At 43.8% G+C, this 10,192-nt stretch overlaps 1 pseudogene; it reads right to left on the reverse strand.

The window, feature by feature from the left end:
• Window positions 1–590: 590 nt before the first annotated feature.
• Window positions 591–6,574, reverse strand: LOC148107390 (uncharacterized; annotated as a pseudogene).
• Between the last annotated feature and the right edge of the window lie 3,618 nt (window positions 6,575–10,192).

The raw sequence follows: 10,192 nt of genomic DNA on the forward strand, positions 1-10,192 counted from the left end.
TAAAATGGGAATCGTCCGCCTTTAGTGTTTCCGCTCATTACGTGATTGGTGCAAGTCAGGCCGGGATGCGGACGCGTCCTGCGGGAACCGCGGTCGGTGCGCCCCGAAGGCGGCTGAGCCGGGCCGAGCACCTCGCAGCGTTTCGGAAGCCCCGTTATTGTCTCTTTATTAATTACCCAAACATTGCCTTCCTGCAATATGTTTCTAACTCCCGGGACAGACGGCGTGTTAGGAAATGTTCCAATAATTAGGACTCGGGGTAGATGTCGTTTATGCTCCCTTCTCCCCTTTGAGAGCCTGCAGGGCAGGGGCCGGGGGTTACATGTGGCCCTCGCTTCGGAGAGGTTCTGCAAAAGCGCGCACGTCGGACCTCCAACTTTCTGCGTGCGAGGGTCCCAGCAGGCTCCAAGGGCGTCGGCGAAGCCCGGGACCGGTGGGAGGAGCTCTCAGCGCCGGGCGTCTCTCCCCGGGTGGGGGCCGCGCGGGCCCGTCCCGTAGCGGCCTCCACCGGGGGCCGCGCACCCGACCTCGGGGTCCCCGCGGCCTCCTCCCGGCCCCCCGGCACCGCTTACCGAGTGTTTTCACGTCTATACGCCGTTGTCTGATTCCTGCTTTCCCGCACCGGTGCTGGGGGCGGGGGGAACGGGTGGAAGCGCGTCCCTCCGCCCCGGGGGTGGGGGCGGCTGCGGAGCTGGAGGATTCTCGCGTCATAAACGCTGGGTTCCACGGGGGCGCCGCTGCGGTTCCCATGGCAACGCGGCGCCTCGAGGCAGCCCGCCAGTCCGGGCGGCGGGAGGCTGCGCTGCGAATGGAGCTCTTCGCTGTGGCCGCGGCGGCAGCCAGCCTCTTCCTCCTCCTGGTCTTCCTCATCTTCATCTCGGTCTACGTCGGCTCGGGGCCTCTCCACCAGCCTCTGTCCCAGAACTGTTAACTGAAGGGAGAGGAGTTTGTCGTCGTCTGGCGTGTCCCCGATGGGGCTGTGCGCCTCCAAGAAGGATTCTGCTCCATCCCGTGGGTACCCTGCCTCCGGCACCCAGGCCCAAATGTGGCGACACCAGACATCGCCCCACGGTTGTGCTCGGCCCATCCGAGCCGCTGCGAGGGCTGGTTGGCACTGACACCAATCAACGAGGAGGAGGGACTCCCTGTTTATGAAAAGGGGGCTCGACAGGTTTTAATTATGATGATTATGGATTATAGCATAAAGGCATATTTAACAAAGAGAGTTGGCGTTGTAAGCGAGTTTTCTTTGCACCTCTCTCTCTACACACACTCGCACCTGAGAAGAACACGTTTTCGTCAAGCACAAAATGATTTTTTCCTCTTTATCCGTATAAAGAACGTGTGCCACTCAGATGGTGGAGGGAAACCGCGCGGAACGGTGCACTAGATAATTCACCATGAGGAATATGTTGCCTCAAAAATGAAAGCTGTATTGTTTATTCAGTCCGAGGCCATGAATGCGTGTATAGCCCTTTTTAACGTGAGCCCAGCTTTAAAAACAATGTGGTAATGATGACAACCTTCAGTTTTATCAGGGGAAAGTCGATCTGATAGAAGGGTAATCTATTCAATGCTAATTTCTAGGAGATAAAACACTTGCTCTTTGTGGCTTGTTTACATTTATTGCTTGAAATAGATAATGTATACTGGTATTTTCTTTTTCATTTTCTTGACCTTCCAGTAGCGTCTTGGGTAATTGCCATATTATCCATTCCCCACCCCCTTATCCTGCTTGTTTCTCTTTTTTAAAATAAGCTTTTAAAATTTTAGAATAGTTTTAGGCTTGCAGAAAAGTGGCAGAGTTTTCCTACCCTCAATCTCCAGTTTCTCCTATTGTTAACATCTCACATTAGCGTGGTACATTTGTCACAACTAATGAACCAATACTGATACATTATTATTAACTAAGTGCCATATTTCATTTGGATTTTATTCATTTTTTAAATTTTCCTGTTTCTGATCTTAGATCCCATCCAGGATATCACATTACGTTTAGTCTTCATGTCTCCTTAGGCAGTGATGGTTTCTCAGACTTGTTTTTGGTGACCTTGAAAGTTTGAAGATTTGTTCAAATCGAGGTATGATTTACCTATAGTGAAAGCAGAGACCTCACATTATGGTTTTATGCGTTTCAACAATTGCATACACCTAATACAATCCGCCTTTGCATAGTAAACATCAAATCTTATATTAGAAATATTGTCAGACAAATATTGCTGATGTATTTGTATTTGGGTAGCTTCTCCCACATAGGTACACAATTTACTAAAAATTTTCCCACAACCTTTCATCTCTAACTTAATATTTTAAAATTTTCAGTTCCAAAGCATGTTAAAGCAGTTCCAAAACATCTATTAGCCTAATGTTATTTTAATGTGTTGTTCATCATTTAGCTCACTAATCTTTTGGACACAACTTAAGCTACTGATTGTTCCCTACTCGAGAACATTTTCTTCTCTATGGAGAGTATAGTCGGGGCATGCTCCTTAAGAAATCAGACAAATTGGGGGATGAGTCAGTCTGGAAAGCTTACTGGGGTGACTTACAATTTTAAAAACAGTTTCTTCATTTTGAAGCTCTTAATATTGAAGCAATAATTAATGCACTCATTCATGCACAGCTCTTGGGGGAGTTGTTTCTCAGCAATTTTGTCATAGATCGCTGATTCTCCTAATTGTAAAAAAATTGTTCCACATTTTCTTAAGTCCTTGAGAACTCGACACATGATATAACCCCCGAGGCATATTTTTAAGTGATGTTAGCAAACAGGAAAAAAGGTCTTACATCTTCGTGAACATGGATTCTATAACCTAGAACCTGATGAGTGAGTAAAGTACTCAATAGAATCGAATTCCCTCCGTTTTTGTGGTGTTTCACGCTAGCAGGCTCAGCAGATCACATTTTCATGGTTGGTAATACAGAGTAGTGGACATCAGAGAGAAATGTAAAATTTTAAGTCATATTTCTCCCGTTGGCCATTCACCATTCTTGCACAATTATTTTTAAGAAACCCACAAACTTGCCTAGTGGGGTGCAGAACTTCTGACCACATTCAATTGAAGCTGATCATGTCCCAGGACACTTCTGTCAATAATTCCAGGCCCTGCCTCTCAGAAGAAATTTTTGGTTAACATAGCTTTTTAAGGTCAGGCCATTTTGTGCCAACACAATTCACATTATCTTTCCCAGTCCACAAGTAAAAACCCAGCCAACAAAGGTAGAACACTGTTCAAAAGGTGTGGGTAGAAGCAAGCAGATGATTTTCATTCTTTCAGAGCAACAAAAGAAGATTTAAAAATCTGTGTAATTATTTAAATACACTTTACACCCACTATTGAGAAAATCTCAATTCCTACTCAAGCCACATTATATGAACAAATGTCATCCAGAAAGAAAACTCTGAGGGGGAGAATGTGAATTTTTTGAGGACTAATGCCTTTCTAATGAAGTCTACCTTTAATTATAGCTGAGAAAAGACAAATGGTTAAGGAACTTAGCATGTGTATTTCAAATTATTTTCCTGAACTTGGACACGCTGTGACTATGGGAAAGGACATCAGGAACAGAAATCTGTGGTTTTCGACGTGGTTACGCATCATATTTCAGCCACTGTCATTCACCGGCTAAGGGCTCGGCTGAGTAAAGCCTGACAGAGTCGTGTGTGCCTTGGTTCAGGCATCAGTGACTAACGAATGTGGCCTCTGGAATTAGCCGGGGCCATATCTGGTGCCACCACGGGCTTGCAGATGACCTTAAGCATGTCACCTTCACTCTGTGACCTCAGCTGCAAAATGGGGATAATACCTAACTTTATAAAACTGTTGTGAAGATGAAATGAGACACACCACTCAGAACGGGAAGCACTTAAGAAGCATGGGGTAAATAATAAATAGCATTATTTTTATTGTTATTAAGTTTCGACTAGCTACTGTAGCCAGGTAGTATAGTATATGCTGGGTTTGCAGTAATGTAGAAAACAGATGTGTTACTGCATGGAGCCTAAAAGCTGAACCCCTAAATTTGTGCCCCTTTTGTCCCATCTATTTTAATTTAGGAAGCACTTATTTCTGGCCTATGAGATAACACTGTGATAAATGCTGTTGATGTTGCTGTGTTCTTGTTCCTCGTCACAAAAGAGTTACAAATGAAAAGGAAACGTAACTCCTAGGGAGCCTATCCAAGCCCCAGGTGGATAAGCTGTGTCATCACACACACATCCTGGTAAGATCCCCCCAGCTACACAGAAGACTGGACCGACTGTAAAGTCTCCTCCATTTACTCAACAGACACTAGCGAGTAGCAAGCAAGTGCCAGACGCTGTTTGGAGCTGGCTATTATGCATGAGTAAGATACAGTCCCCACCCTCCAAATGCTTATGGTGCGCTGGGCTAGATACAAAATTAAATATAGAGTAGGGCTCCCGGGATAAGGGTTGTGATAGAGTTGCAGGAGATGCTGTGTGAACAGATGGGGCATCTAGCCCACGCTGAGGGGTGCTGATAGGCAAGAAAAATCTCCCAGAGAAGATGCCTAATGTGGGTGTCAAGGAAAAACTATGGCATTGATCCAGGTGAGGGACAAGGAGAGCCAGGCTGAGAATGGACTGTGGATGGAGAGAAGGGATTGGGTTCCAGAGGAAGAAGAGGCCAAAGCTGGCTACCAACTGGATGTGAGGAATAAGCGAGAGGAAGGGAAGTGAGGGAAGATCCCAGGTTTCCATTTGGGGGGCTGGATGGTTGGTGGAGCCAATGACCAAGAGGGAATCCTGGAGAAAGAGCAGGTTGTGGGAGGAAGATGTCTTATTTGATCTCAAGTACAAGAGTTTGAGGTGTTCAGGGGACCTGCAAATGGAGATGTTCAGTCTACGGAAGGTAGAAGTTACAATAAATGTTCAATCCGAAGGAAAACAAGAATTTGAGAACTCAGCCAATCTCCTGGGTGAAATCCCTCTGGTCTAGGAAGAGAGAACATGTGACAGTAGGAGAATGGGGGGGAGAGGTGATACCTGACTTGGAAACATGAAAGACTACTGCAAGATATTCTAGGGTGTTCTATATGATCATTCTTATAATCTTAATCCTTTTAGGTCAGGATAATTGCCTGTGAAAAGTAGACTTAAAGTTTTCAATGGGAAAATAGCATTCACTCTGTAGAAAGTCACCTTATGACTAAGTCAAACATATACTTCATTCCTAAAATAAAGGATGTACAGAATTATAGCTACTTCCCTTATTTAGCTTAAAATGTTTAACTATTATAAAATTTCTCAAGGAATTTTAAGAATCGTGAAAATAGATTATAATAAGCACATTTCACTCCTGCCAATTCCTTTGTTTATTCTTCTTGGCACATTATTAACCAAAATATAAACCAAAATATGAACATAACATTATGAACAAAGCACTCTCACTGACTCAAATGGCCTAACTGGGGTGGGTGTTGAGGGAGAGAATAATTCAGAGCTTCCAAGAGATAGTGTGGCACGGCTTGGGCATTACGGTGACGGGAGGATTTTAATCCTGCCAGGCTTTCCCTCTTGCCAGCTGCTTGACCTTGGCAAGGTCATACCTCCAATTGGAAACCACACTAGTACTTTTCCTACTTGTTATGAAGATTCAATCAGGTAATTTATATAATGTCCTTAGCATAGTACCTGCAACATACTAGTCTCTATACATTTAGCTATTACTGATAACTCACTTAATTCTTTGGGGCCAACTTTTATTTAGCGGGAGTTGGTATCTCTTGGGTTACTTTACTTCTCAAAGTCAGGCTCTTCCAACAAGCCATCCCAGCATATGCTATGGTCCAGAGAATTATGCCTGCATTTAAAATAAATGATTCCCGAAGGAATGGCCCTTATTTCAGGAACCGTAATTTTGCATCAATAAAAACCAATGTAAAGTTTTAGATGCCGTTTCTAGGTAACATTGAGACATGCCTCTCTGCTTCTCCCGAACTGTAATGACAGCAGCAACAAAAGGCATCTTTCCTCTCTGATGAAGGCAACACTTTCTGACTTGTGGTTTCGTTGACTTTTCCATCAGCTCTCCAAATGTTTCTGAAAGAGGCTTGCAGGGTGAACACTGCAGACTGGAAAATGAGAGCGGCCTGGTGTCAATGACTTGCTCTAACGTCATGAGCTTAGTTAAACCCAAGTGTATACGCTGTCTTCTCCGAGGGCTCAGAGACTAGCATGGTAAAACTCCACTGCAAGAGGGAGCATAATTTTAAATGTTGTTTCTGACAAGGGGTCACATTTAATTTAGCAGAAAGTTACCGTTGGCCAACATCCCTTCCAGCTCCTCGTCCAGCTGACAAGAGGTCTGGGGCCAAAGGCTAGTGGAAGGTTGTGCCTTGTGGGAAAGCTGCTGGTCTATGTTGAGAGCCAGAGCCTCTCCAGCATGGGGTGAGCTCCGGAGAGCACTTCGGGGGTACAGGAGATCCAGGGAGAGTGTTGCATTTTGTTCTTAAGGTTTTTGGCTTCAATGCATCCTACAGGCCTGTGAAGGGGAGGCAGACAAGCTTCCCCTCCTGCTCACTCATGAGCCATCACTGTGACTTCTGCCATTCTCGAACTTCCTTGCGCACTCAGTATACGCATTTTTCAGTTGCCTGTTTTTTTCCCTTGAGTTAAGAAAGGACTCCAGAGTGAACCAAGGGGTAATGGGGCTAGGAAGTGAAGGCCCCCAAAACCTGGAATCACATCCATGGCTATTTTTTAGGCAGAAGAGTAAATATTTCTAAAATATTTGTTGAATGCTGAATCGCTGCATAGACACGTGTCTGTACTCCTAAGCATTTACTGTAGTGATGCTTCGCCACCTCATCCCATGAGGAACCCTCCTATATTATCCCATTTTTGACAGGTTAAAATGAGCCACACCAAACGGAGCAATTTCTTAATGGCAGCAAAGAAGTCAGTTAGCAGAACTGGAATTTCAGATCCCTTCATTTTGAGCTGCACCAACACACACACCCTCCAGTATTAAAAATACCATTTACAGAATCTTCCTTGATAAAAATGCAGAAAATAGGTGGCCGGTGACATTTATGTTAAGTGTTAAACTGTTTCCTATATTTTTATATTAAGCAGAAAGGGCAGAGTACATTACTGGAATTCTGATTTTTCTGACATAATGCTCGCTAAGGATTATTTCTGCTTCTCAGGAAATAGCTTGAACTGCACTAGCTATACGGCTGTACGAAAAATTCATTTTCGGTCTAATTCTAGCACACGTCGTAGGAGACACTTCCGGTATTTGTTGTCACTTGGAATAAAATACAGAAAGAAGCACAAGCTTGTGTAAGAAGGACAAGTGTCAAGCCAATGCACAAGTTTAATATTGTTAATAGCTAATTGTGTACAGTAATTATACTTTCTAAACCAAAATCTGGCATCTGATCTGGAAAATACATGTGGGAACAATATGGCAAATATTTAAAACCAGAACAGTCTCAGAAAATTTGGATGATCTTCTTACTGTATTATTAAATATGAGGACAATATTTTGGGATAACTTGGAAATACATGAACATTTGATTAATGTTTTTAATTGTATCTTTTCAGTTCTTGTTCTGTGTATTTGCCTACCTCTTACAAACCTGAAATAAGTGTTAGTAATGACAATTCAACTTAAGAATCTTAGATATTAAAATATTAAATGTTGAACTTCAGATAATATACTGTTAATTTTCCCCACAATAAACTCCAAAGACTATGTCTGTGAAGGCACCAGAAAATGGTACATCGAATAATGTCAGTGTGGGCAGACAGAGTAGAAAATCAAACGAGAACGTCTTTCTCCTTGATTTAAAAATCTGTACAGTCTCTGAATTACAGAGCTGCTTTTATTTATTCTGAATTTTAGTCACTACCAGATACATGGTTTTTTGCTTGATTTGAAAAAAAAATAGAAAGAACTCAGAGAATTACAATAGCTGGAAAAACTTCCTTACTGAGTACTTACTACCCACTAGTGTCAATGCTCAGATACAGAAAAAGAACAAACAGCCAAACCAACATATGGCCGATTGGCTCCTGGCCTCAAGGAACCTCTAAGGAAACAGACCGATCCGGGGATAATTGCAATACAATATGGCAGGGTTTTAAGGGGGCAAGAGTTCACACCAGGAGCTGAAGAACAGCTACTTGCCCTCCATCACATAGCCAATGAGTGGTTGGGCGACATCATCCAACATGGTGGATACCTCATGGCTCTGCCTCTTGGATAGTTTCCACTGAAGCAGAGTGCTCAAGATTTCACAGAATATGTAGAAAATATACGTATGGGGATAAAGATAGGTGGTTGTCTTGAGGATAAGTCTGAAATCACCTAGCATGCTGCTTATAGTGATCTGTTTCTGCTCAAGGAGGTTTTAAAGTCCAGTCTTGAGAGTTGGTACAAAAACGGGAAGCTCGGGAAAGCAGGCACGAAAATTATAAGCTTGATACACAGTCATGTCGATGGTCAAATGAGCCCTGATTAGGAACCAACAACAACGCATTTGCTCATTTACACATTCTAAGAGTCTGATATTGGCCAAGTTACTAACTTCACTGTGCCTCATCTTCCTCATCTGTAAAATGGGATAATATTAGTATCTACCTCTCAGGTTGTTGTGAGGATTAAGTGAGATAATGTATGTGAAGTGCTTGGAATTCTGCCTCCTACATAGTTCTATTATATGTATATATATTTTTAAGACGTATTTATTCATTTGAGAGAGAGAGAGAGCGTGCAAGCACGCGCAAGGAGAGACAGCAGGAGAGAGAGAGACAGAGAAACAGACTCCCGGCTGAGCAGGGAGCCCCACTCGGGTTCGATACCAGGACCCTAAGATCATGACCTGAGCTGGAATCAGGAGTCCGCTGCTTAACCGACTGAGCCACCCAGGCGCCCCCATAGTTCTATTCTATCTCAAGCCAAAGTCTACTGTCTGAAGTAGAGATATTACTGAAAGGGAATAGATAAAGCTCAAATAATTTGGTTTGGGAGAAAGGCAGAATTTATATTCTGAAATCTGCCTTTGTTCTTTTATTTATTATTCATGTGAGAATCATTTGTTAAAAAGAGCACCTTATCTTTTGGAGATTCGTACTGGAATATTTGTGGATAAAATTCTGCGGCAGCTGGGATTTCTGTAAAAATGATACAGTGGGTGGGGGCTGGAGGAGGGGGTACAGAAATGAAACACTATTGGCCACATGTTGACCATTGTTGAAGCTGGTAATAGGCACATGAAGATTAGTTAGACCTGCCTTTATTTGCGTGTATGTCCGAACCCATACAAAAACGTTAGAAAATAAGAGTAAGGTCAGGATTCATAGCTACTGTCTGTTCCTATGTATAAATTCTCTGGCGGAGATTGAATGTCCAATTTTTCTTTTCAAACCAGGCAAGCATGAATTTATGTCGACCTGATGCAGAAATCATGTTGCCAAGGCAACTCTTCACCACGTTAAATTATTGTAGCGTCAAAATGGCAGCGGGATTCCTTCAGGAGATGATCCGAGTATCAGAGAGAGAAGACCCCTCCCAGCCATCCCACACCCTCAAAGAGCCTCCCTCCCCTGCTTACCATAAGGGACTGAAGGGTGGAGATGCCAACTGAGTTTGGAGCCCAGAAGATTAGGGGATGGGGAGCCTCTGGTATGGACTCCTGGAAGAAGTCACCTACACGCAGAGCTCTCTCTCCATGACTGCACTTCATGTGGAGTCCGCATAGCCTGGGGGAGGGCCCCGGTTGTCAAGCAGTGAGCTCTCCCTAGGAAGACAGACCATTAGCGAACATCTGTTACTTTTCTTTCATGCCCTTTCCCAACATTTGGGAATGACAAGTGGTCAAGGACAAGAAATGGAGCCCAATACCAACTTCCTGCACAGGGGACTGTTTCCAAAGAGGCTCGCTCTGTGTTTTTAGAATCACAAGGAAACCGTGATGTGGTCAAGGATCTCTGGGCATCATTAAGTCCATGCCTCTACCTTCAGAAAGATCTTCTCTAAACGTCCCATATGGGGGCTTGAACAGCAATGTGAGAGGGAGGGACCCCAAGCAAGAGGCATGTGGGTCCCTTCCGTGATACACAACAGGCCCTCTTGGCTCTGATCATTAGAGGAATTGGCTGTGGTCCCCACTCCTTCACCTGTTTCCCAGATCATCTTGGGCAAGTCATTCGACATCTGTG

This window comes from Ursus americanus, chromosome 31 (genome assembly GCF_024610735.1).
Source record: "Ursus americanus isolate L20-20 chromosome 31, mUrsAme1.1.p, whole genome shotgun sequence".
Taxonomy (NCBI): Eukaryota; Metazoa; Chordata; class Mammalia; order Carnivora; family Ursidae; genus Ursus; species Ursus americanus.